Consider the following 10,418-nt stretch of genomic DNA (forward strand, 5'->3'; position numbering starts at 1 on the left):
TATTTTCGAGACGAGTGAGGGGAAAGCAAAACTATTAACAGGAATGATAGATCAACATATCAGCTTACTGTTGTGAAAGTTTCAGCGAAAAATATCATTTCCTTCTCGTTTTACAAAGAAAAATGGACTTCTGTCAGATGCGGTTCAAATCGACCTAGAATCGTCTATGCGAAAGATAGCCATTGAAAGGCGGCTTCGCTTTTGCAAGACATGGCCGTCTTGGATTTTCAGATCTCCCCTAGAAAACGACGGTTTTCTCTCAAATCTTGCCAAAATGTCTATGGAAGCTTACTTAGTCCTTGTATGAATTCCCATGCGATCACCGCCATTGGTTTTTGAGTTATTAATAGTTGATTTTCGTTCATTAAATTATTGTTTTCTGGCAACATTTATGAATAAAAGTTTACATTTGTCCTAAAAGATTGAGTGCAAAAACACAGGAAGGAATAGGTGATACCACCGAAATATTTCTAGCTGATTTATATGAAAAATTCTGTCAATTTCACGATGTAAATCACTTAGTTGCGTCATTTTTATGATGTCGGACGGGGACTCGGACCTTTCGGTTTGGCACTTTTGACCGTACGTGCTCCATATTATTAATAACCTGTATCCTCGAGCAGAAACGTGGAATAGCAAAACTTCTAAAAGTACAGATAGATGGGCATATTGACCTACTTTTGTGAAAGTTTGATCTACAAAGATCACTTCCTTCTTGTTTTATGAAGGAGAACTCTATTCCGTAAGTTAGACAAGTCGGAGAGCGCGCGGTTGGAGAGCTTTGCCCGGGACTACGTTGAGGGTTTCATAGCTCGCCTAGAATGCAAGGGGTCTAGCGCTATAACGTTTATTAGCATATCAATCTACTTTTATGAAAGTTTAATCGAAAAGTATCCCTTCCTTCTTGTTTTATGAATGGAAACACCCTTCACCATAATTCCGCAGGTTTTCGAAACACCGTGCCTATCACATGTACCTATCGGATATACATAATTTCGAAGTTCGTAGAGCAATCACCAAGATAAGAATATGTAGTCATAGATTAAATGTGGAAATCGGAAGATACCATAAAAGTCCCCGTGACCAGAGGTTTTGTCCATTCTGTCCAAATGAGATTGAAGATGAACAACACTTTATCCTAGATTGTCCACGATATCATGATAAGCGCTCAAAGCTGTTCAACCTTCTTTCCGCCTGCTCAACAGAATTTGATGCATTCCATTCTATAGATAAATTCAAATACATTCTAGAAGGAGACAACCCTTACTGTGTACAAATAGGTAAATATATCAAAGAATGTTTAGATCTTAGAACTAGTAGTGTAAGTGATAGGTGAATTTCGACATGTTGAAGTATTCATATACTTGTTATATTTGTACTAAGGTGAATTAATTTGTATCCCATTGTTATTCTTTGCATGTTTAGTTGTAGAAGACCTTACGGAAGTCGCTGTACTTCTGTTGTGTCAATAAAGATTTCACATGATACTCGACAGGTGTCAGATAGCTTTTCTGATCACCAAATTTATTACTAACTTCGCCAAAAAGCCATTTTCCTAGCGTTTGTACGTATGTTTGTATGTGGTTTAGCAGCATAAATCAAAAAGCTATGCAACGTTGTCGAAAAAAAACCCTAATGTACAATGCACAAAAGACATTGCAAACAATAGAGTGAATAAATCTTCAAATCTTTATTTGTTTAAACCAACATCGCAGAAGTACATAATTCATACAGATACATAAGGGTAATTCAGTTTTAATAGCTGTTCTGAAAAAAAAATGTTACTAGTTCTCCTGTAATTCACTTTATCTACACGGTAGCACAATTTCACGGTGTAAGCAAAATGCACATTTTCACTGAACTTCAACTTCACGGTGATGGCATGTGATTTACAGAATGGATGTGTGAAGGAATGATAAATAATCACAATAGTTTTTTTTACCGAGACGATAAGTTCACGGTACAGAGGTGACCACGAAAACAGTCAACACAAAGTTACAGTGAAAGAAACAAGAATAGTCTTATTGGAAAAGAAAACTTACAGTATTACACTTCGTACCAGCAAAATACAAAATATTGAGCCGAATACAGAATTTACTACATTGTATATGCTAATTGCTTCATACAGTTTTAGCAACCTATTCCTAAACATGTGCCACTCAGAGGACTAGGCATGAAAAGGGATCACATCAAACCAACACAGACAAACGGCCTTAAATTCACTATCATTTCTAACCATTCTATGTGTCGATTTCATCCTTAATATATTCTCATCAGTCAGACCAAGGAGGTTAAATGTGTATTTAACCTCCTTGGTCAGACCAATGATATTCTTAAAAGGCTCAATCATTTATAGAACATAACAGAGAGTTTGCTAATTGGCTACCTCGTTGAATCAGTCATGACTGAGGTGCCACATGACTTTGGAACATATGATCTGTTATGATAACATTCCATAGGATTAGCTTAAACGACAATTCAATGCAATTGAATGAAATGTACTGTGTTATACATGCATTGGTACAATTGCACTTATAATACAGACAGGTTACTGTAGTCCTGGAATACATAATCAATTGTTACTTATAAGAGACTATAAGAGACATTACACTGGGTGCCCATAACTGTGGATTAATGATACTACATGCGATATGTATTATCTTTAGCATGACAATTTTCTACTACATCTTCAATCTAGTAAAGAGCTATGCTTTTCATAGAATCTAAATCAGAGTCATTGCCATTGTAATAAACATATTTATGTCATGCCTGGGCCTGATACGGGTGTTCCGGACCGTGTGATAACTATCCGTATCGCATAGGGTTCAGGAGTGTTATCACTCGGACTTCCATAGAATATTTAGAATGCAATTCGAGCGAGTTGATTGCACCGCCGCCGAAAATTTGAATACTGGATTCGGAAGTTGGAGGACACAAAACTCCCTCAACTTCTGGCACATTCCGCATTGAAATGTGTTTTCTCAAGTGGATATATATAACATAAATGAAATACAACACAGTGTATTCTGCATTACCCTCGGTCCCAGCCCTACCACGGGTCGAATCCCCCTCCGGCGGTCAAGCTGATACCTCGGGTGTTACGGGATACCCCGTGTTGTATTCTATATATACATGTTCAGTGCACTAGAATTGAAATTGCAGTTTGGATTTCTAGGGTAAACTTGTACTAGCTGTTTGACAGACTTATTGTATTGGTTAACCCTCCATGCTTTATAAAAAAGTAGGACTTGGTTGGTGTTGATATATAACTCCTCCATGCAGAAGCAGGTAATCCATTGCTGCATCATCAGCTTCTCTCTCACCCACTGTCATCTCATGTGTAGATATAGGGCATTGATGGTCTGCCTGGGTTGAATATCATCAGCACCTATAACAATGACAACAAAAAAGGTGAAGGATGGGTTGATAAAGACAATTGCCTTTTTCCTAGTGCTTATTGTTGCCACAAAAATGTATCTGTTTAGTATAACGTCTTATGACAACTATAAGGACCTAATAATATACTACAGACAGAAGTCTTGGCAACTTCAGCCTTTGACACATGTCCCTGTGACTGCTCACTCATCAAAATCACATTTCTGCTTTGTAAAGTAGACTGGTAAAGTTGTAAGTTAATCATTGTATATGGGGTTGGTATATGTACTACCATGCCAATTTCAGGACAAACTAAAGTTAATTTACATGAAGCTAGGTCCCATTCCATACAAGAGACACGATAATTAAAGATTAATGAATAATAATTATAAAGAAAAATATTGTGACTTTGTTGAATGTTTAAAAATGTGCTCTTTCCTATGTGAAAAATCGCTCTTTCCCACAACTTTTACTTAAAATGGAATAAGATATTAGAGTTGTCGTGTACTGGTATGTGTGATAAATGAATACAGGAGAAAATATTTCATCTATACTGCCCATGGCTATAACACAAAACCAGCTGCCTTTGCATGCTTGTAAAGTTTGAAGTTAATTTACACTGAAGGGCAATTATACACTGAATGAATAAACAGAAACCGGTATGTGTTGATGGGTTTAGCATAATAAAAACAAGTCTTTAGAATTTTCAATGCAGATCAATTATGGGACATCCTACTAGTAACCACACCTGAACTTACATTTTTGTGACAATCATAGACTCTGTTCATAATCATACCAGTATTTACCCGGACGGACACAGAGGTTGATTCCTTTCAGGATTCCTGGTACTGGCTGGTAGGAATGTTCAAAATCCAGAATAATCCTGACTTAAGTTCCCTGATCATAATGAATATCTGAATATCTTTCATCACATAGATCATAAGTGATGGGATTCTTGTCCAAGGGTGAACCAGTACTGTGCTTTGTGCCAATTGCATCATGGACTATGTGTGGGAAATTTGTGGGAATGGATCATGTTTAGCTTTCCGACAATACAACTGACTTTTAAAGGAAACTGTATGGATGGGAATAATCCAATAAATACCAGCTGAGGTTTAACAGGCGACCTCATCAGACTTAGGACGAGGCATGACATTTTTTTGTAGCAGGTAACAGTTCCAATGATTATTAAAAAAAAAAAAACTGAGTTTAACACTAAGAAAACATCTAACTGCAAGCCAATGGATACTGCACACCACATTCCTTTCTCGTTATTTTACCACAACCACGATTTTCTCACGAAGTGGAAAACTTGTCCTGTCATTTTCATTTTCTATCAATGTCCCTCTCTTTCTTCAATAGTTAGATATGTTGGGTTCTTGGAAAATGGCCCCAAGGATATTCATGGGGGTTTGGCCCCTAATGGAATTTCCCTGAGGAAAAGATGGGTCAATCTATGGGGTGGCTGGAGGGAAGGCAACTCATGATATTGCTGGGCCCGGGATTGGGGGGTGGGGGTGTGGATTGTGGTGGTGAGCAAACACATCATACTGCCAGTCAGGCCTACAGATTATAGTGGCTTTGTACCCGCACAAAAAATATTACCAACACAAGCATATGCATAAGTATACATTGCACAAGAACGTACAGACACACACAACACATTATAAACCAAATACATGCATGTACTATCACACATACACACAAACACTATATATACAGTCTGTATTCCTGTATACAAGATGTGAGACATCTGTTTAAAATTTGTGGCATACAAAGGCTCATTTATTGCCTGGCCCATCAAACTTCCAGTTTTCTTTATTTTCCATTGTACACCCCCCCCCCCCATTATATTCCATTGTGTACTTTGAATTTTGTTTATACAGTTATTGGTGGCTTTTTACTAGTATTGGTGGAGTTCTTACTGCAGCAACCAACCACCATCCTCTACCCCCATCCCTCCAACTCCAAGCATTCCCCCAAGGCTTGAGCCAGTTTTTCTTCAAGGGAAATTTCATAAGATTAGCCAAACCCTGAAACCCCCATGCATAGCCTTGAGGCCTAGAAAAGGGATGCCCACCCCACTAGCCCAGCCCTAGGGTAACCACTTTTTTTCCGGAAAGCCATCATGTGTTTGAATAGTCCTATAACAGAATGCAACATGTTTCTAAAATTTCCTCATTACTCAGTAGCTAGTGGCATGAGTGGTATGCAATGTGGCTTTGCTATGGCTCACATTTTTGGACAAGCAAACCGGGTCACTCCCATTCTTCTCAATAAGTGCGTTGGGCTCTTTTACGTGCAGAGACTTATGCCTGAAGCTCCCTCATATACACAGGGCCACTGGCTTTGCATCACCATCTAAAATGACAAATGCAATAGTGTGCCATAGTGACATTGTAACAGTGGGGTTCAAGTGCCTCCAACTGACCAGTCTAACTGGTCACAACCTTTTAGCCTAGTGGTTAAGGCGTGCGTGCCTGTGATCTGGGCTGCCGGTTTCAGCGTGGGTTCGAATCTCGGTTGGGGTCACTTGTTGTTACTCGCTCCTTTGATTTGTTTCAACATTAAGACCACAGCACGTCCAGAAAACGTTATATCAAAACCTGACAGTTCCACTGTACTGCAGCACCATAACAAGCTGCTAGGGGGTCCAAAATCTATTAATTGTCTAATTCAGAACAAGGAGATCTAAACCTCCTTGTTTAGACCTATTTAATTATATATTATGTAAAGATGAAGAAGGGAAAACAAGAAGCCCTGGATGTAACACACGGTTGATCCTTTCAAAGCTTCTTTTGTTTGTTCCTAACAATGAAAAAGAAGTCTCCGAACAGTAGGGCAGGGTGGGTTAAGACAAGATATTGACTGTAAGTTCGAGTTGGTAAGTTCTGGATGAGAAAAAGTGATGTCATGTGACCTGTCAGCAACCTGATATTGGAGTCGGGAGGGGGGTCTTCAAGTAAGAATTATCCAGGATGGTGGGCCATCCTTATACAATTTCCAGGGCTCATCACCCACACACCAAATATCAATACAATCCTTCCAGACCTTCTTAAGTTATAACAGTTCATCAACGGAGTGATGAGCGGAGTTCATTTATGGAATTCCTGGGCTGAGCATTGGGGGGGTGGAATTATGAAGCCGTTCGTCCCTGGATTTCTAGTCACAAACTTTCTTCCGTGCTGGATGTCCAGTGACGAGTCGCCATATTTTTGTTTCCGGATTCGTTACTAGGTGTCCATTATCTAAAACCTCTATACTTTTGCCATTGTTTGGACCGACTGGACATGTACAGTTTTGGATTTAGTTGTCTGAACATACTAACGTTTAGGTAGTACTGTTTTGTTCCTTGCTTAATTGGTTATGGACATAGATTTTGGTAGGTAATATAAAGTACATTATTATTTCAGTGTACGTTTTCTCCCGATAAAGCCACAAGCCACAAGGATATGTTGTTGTCGTTGAAAGGTAACAGAATGTGATACTCATACTGTATTTTATTTTTTTCTTCATTCGAACGTTTTCCAAACAATAGCTTTGATTAGTGTTTGAAGTAGGAAAAAAAAGCATTGAAGAGATGCAGCCCTGAAAATAACGTTAGACGCTCGTTAGAGTCTCAGCACTCTGTTAGCAGTCCTGACAGGAGGGTTCCCAGTACTGAAGCTGCCCTGAGTACAGGAAGTCCAGTACGTATACTGAGAAAGTCTCAGTACTGGAGCTCCTGTTCTGACGACCACTTCCGTACTGGTTGTCCAGTACTGACAAAGGAGGCAGTTACATTTGTATATTTGGCTTTTGCCACATACATACAAACATACGCTACCAGAAACATAAGAATGACGAAGGTAAATATGCACCTACCTACTGGTTGATAAGGCTGCGCCGGTGGTCAGTGGATCTGGGATGTGTCATCGACACAATCGATGTTGGTGAAAGACACTTTTCTCAGAAACAAAACACAAATTTGTGAAAGGTTGATACTGTAAATATTTCGAAGCAGTACACTTCTTGATGCTTGTTCTGGTGTAGAAATTGGCAGAATACGGCGGAATACGTTGTTGTTGTTGTTGTTGTCCTTGTTTAACGTCTATTATATCGCTAGACGTGGTCTCTTGGTGCTGTGTTACGCTTAGTTCAGATACGGCCATGTTATCTACACTAAGCCGCCATATTGGAAAATCGGACACTCCCAGCATACACTTTGAGGACGGTGACCCCGCCAGAGTAGGTCACCATCACCCCGACTCGCTATACTCTCGAGGATGGTGTATGCCAGCATAGCGGATTAGTATGCTACCTCGATATGTATCGATGGATGGTGGTCCCCATTCTACGAGTATTATCGAGGATGGTATAAGAATGGGGTGAAAAGACAGTATTTACTTGAAGAGAATCCTCTTCGCTAGTACGACTAGCCTAGCTTCTTTCTTCGTGTGCCACTTAAAAGACGGTCAGTAAATTAAATCTTGGGCACAGCGTCCTTAATTATCGTTTTATTGTTTCCTGAAGAATCATATAATCTTATAACCATGATATTCTAGCATTTCTTTCCCACGGTTGTGGAGAGGAGACCATAGAGAAGAAACTTGACGTTGCACACCGTGAACGGTCGCACCGCCCAACAGCATTGTGTACATTATCGACTTTCTAACGACTTTTTCCACCCACATTTAAGTCTGCGTTTTGTCGCAGTATTTTTCAAAAGATGCTGTGTCTGTGTGTTGTGTAGTGCAGTGCTATTGACAGCACATTCCAACCCCGCATCTCTCGTCACCTTCAGAGCAGACCCACTCGAACACCTGCTGGATGAAGAGGGCCCGCTCAACAAACAGATTACTGACACGAAATCCCGGATTATTGCAGGGCTATAGGTGGTGATCCCTTGTCCACACGAATGACCTGTCCTCAGGGGTCAAACCTAACGTTACCAGACTGACTACGCTGGCTGTAGGAGAATATTTGCCAGCATGAGGGGAGTTTGGCTACCATAGGGTTTCATTTGCAGGTGCAGTCCGACGTTGAAATGTTAACCTTCTGGCCAATCATTCCTCTTTTTGCAGAATTCTACGATCCATAAGAAGTCCTGGTGGAGGCTAGGTCAAACCGAAGGACAATAATCTGAGCATGTTTCGTGGGAAAGGTTTAAGTTACGCCGCTGTATTTTTTCATACAGATTTTGGCATATCTGTTGGCATGTATGTATGTACAGTAGCGCCTGGATGTTTTGCTTTCCACGATATAGACTCACAAATCTGACCACACATTCTTAGCAAAGAAACCACGGAGAAAGCCACGTGAGAAGGAAACGTGTGGTTGTGGAATAAGAAAGGAAATACGAAATGATCGCCTGCTTCCTCCCTGGTTTGTTTTGTAAGTTTCATATGCGCAATTGAGAAGGGTTTCGGATTTGCTCTGAAGTGGTCTGTAAAGTTTACATAGGGTTAAGCAACATGTTGATATATCGCTGTGATTACCAAGGTGTGGGGACGAAATTTCTTAGAATCACACTCAGAGATAGATCAGGAATTGAAGTTTAACAAGATACTCTAAATGGGAAGGTATAGTATAGAAAAATCTATAACAGTAAAATGGCCTAACGTTGATAATAATATATACATAAAGTCATGATGTATCTGAAACGAAAACGTCTGTGCATTTCTTGCTATTTTCAGAAATGAAGTGATATGTGATATAAATTGGATGCCATAAGAAGTGCTAATACCTTGAGAACCGGTCTTGTAGTTTTGGGCGTTTTTTTACAGCTTGGCTACCGTCCTCCAAACCAACCTTCACCAATCGACTTTTACTTGGTGATAAGAATTACTCACTACATTGTTCATTATTCAAACCACATACAACACGTATTTCTAATACGTTGTGGGGAAACACATGTGGATATAACAAACGAGGTATTTCCTTCACACAACTGTTTCCTTCTGCCGACTTGCGGCAGAACGCCGGTTCATGGCACGAGCTAGTTCTTCTCGGGAAACGCTTTGCGTGTGGCCGGGGGCGCTTCCCACGCGACTGCGGTACCGGGGGCAGGAATAGAACGCGTAAAAGCAATTTACTACGAAATCGTACATCGCCAACAACGGAAATTAGTTTCAACACAGGAAAATTGTATTTTTCTTCTGAACGTATAACTGGCGGCAGGATATTGCTTAAGGAAGTCGTTTTCTCGATTCTATATTTCAGAGAAAATGAGACACTAATTTTACATATCACACAACAAGAACTCATGTTGAAACAGGCCGGTCTCTCCTTAGGTCATTTTGTACAATAATTTGTCTCACAGTCAGCCCAATTATTTCCTTCCCCTCTGGCCTTTCGAATTCCCTTCCACGACATCTCTTGATGTCAACAAGATTCAAACATCGTGACCATAAATGTATTGGGTCGGTTAGTATATCCTTTTCTTTGTAGTCACCGCCTGCAAAAATATATTACAAACATGTTGGAATTTTATTTATGTATTCATGAAAGGTCTTAATGGTCTGCAAAAATAAATTTATATCACAAATATGACGGAATTTTATCTACTGATTAATGAAAGGCTGGCAGTGATCAAAGCAAGAAATACCCGGCCGAAATAACTGGCGGACATTTTTATATATCTCAAGTAATTTATGCAACACTAATGGAGATCCTAATAAACAAACAAACAAACAAACGAACAGTACGTGTCTTTTCTGATCTCCAAACAGACGTTGTATTTTCACGTTTTGCTACATGTCTTTGCGGATCGCGTGCTAAAAAAAACTACTCACAAATGTTGCTCTTCCAGATTAGTCGACTTTACAACAAACACATCGGGAGATTTCTGTGGCGTTTTGTACGTGACTTTTTGTGCTGATATATACTCTATAAAAACCTTTTCTTCCTTTGACTTGACAAAAAAATAACAGACTTAACGGAAATTACGCCAAAAATTTATTGCTGCAATAGTTCTCATCTCTGTATTTAAAAAAAACAAATTTTCGCATTTAGTCTCTTCATTTGCTTTTTTAATTCGATTTGGGGTCTTCAAACTCTAGAGA

General features: G+C 39.6%; 1 long non-coding RNA gene across 1 annotated transcript; it reads right to left on the reverse strand.

Annotated features, from left to right (window-relative positions):
• Positions 1 to 1,675: 1,675 nt before the first annotated feature.
• On the reverse strand, positions 1,676 to 7,750 carry LOC136446789 (uncharacterized). Its single transcript, XR_010757650.1, has 2 exons — positions 7,240 to 7,750; positions 1,676 to 3,388 (listed from the first exon to the last, which is right to left on the reverse strand). It is a non-coding gene; the product is annotated as an uncharacterized lncRNA (long non-coding RNA).
• Positions 7,751 to 10,418: the final 2,668 nt, after the last annotated feature.

This window comes from Branchiostoma lanceolatum, chromosome 13 (genome assembly GCF_035083965.1).
Source record: "Branchiostoma lanceolatum isolate klBraLanc5 chromosome 13, klBraLanc5.hap2, whole genome shotgun sequence".
Classification (NCBI taxonomy): domain Eukaryota; kingdom Metazoa; phylum Chordata; class Leptocardii; order Amphioxiformes; family Branchiostomatidae; genus Branchiostoma; species Branchiostoma lanceolatum.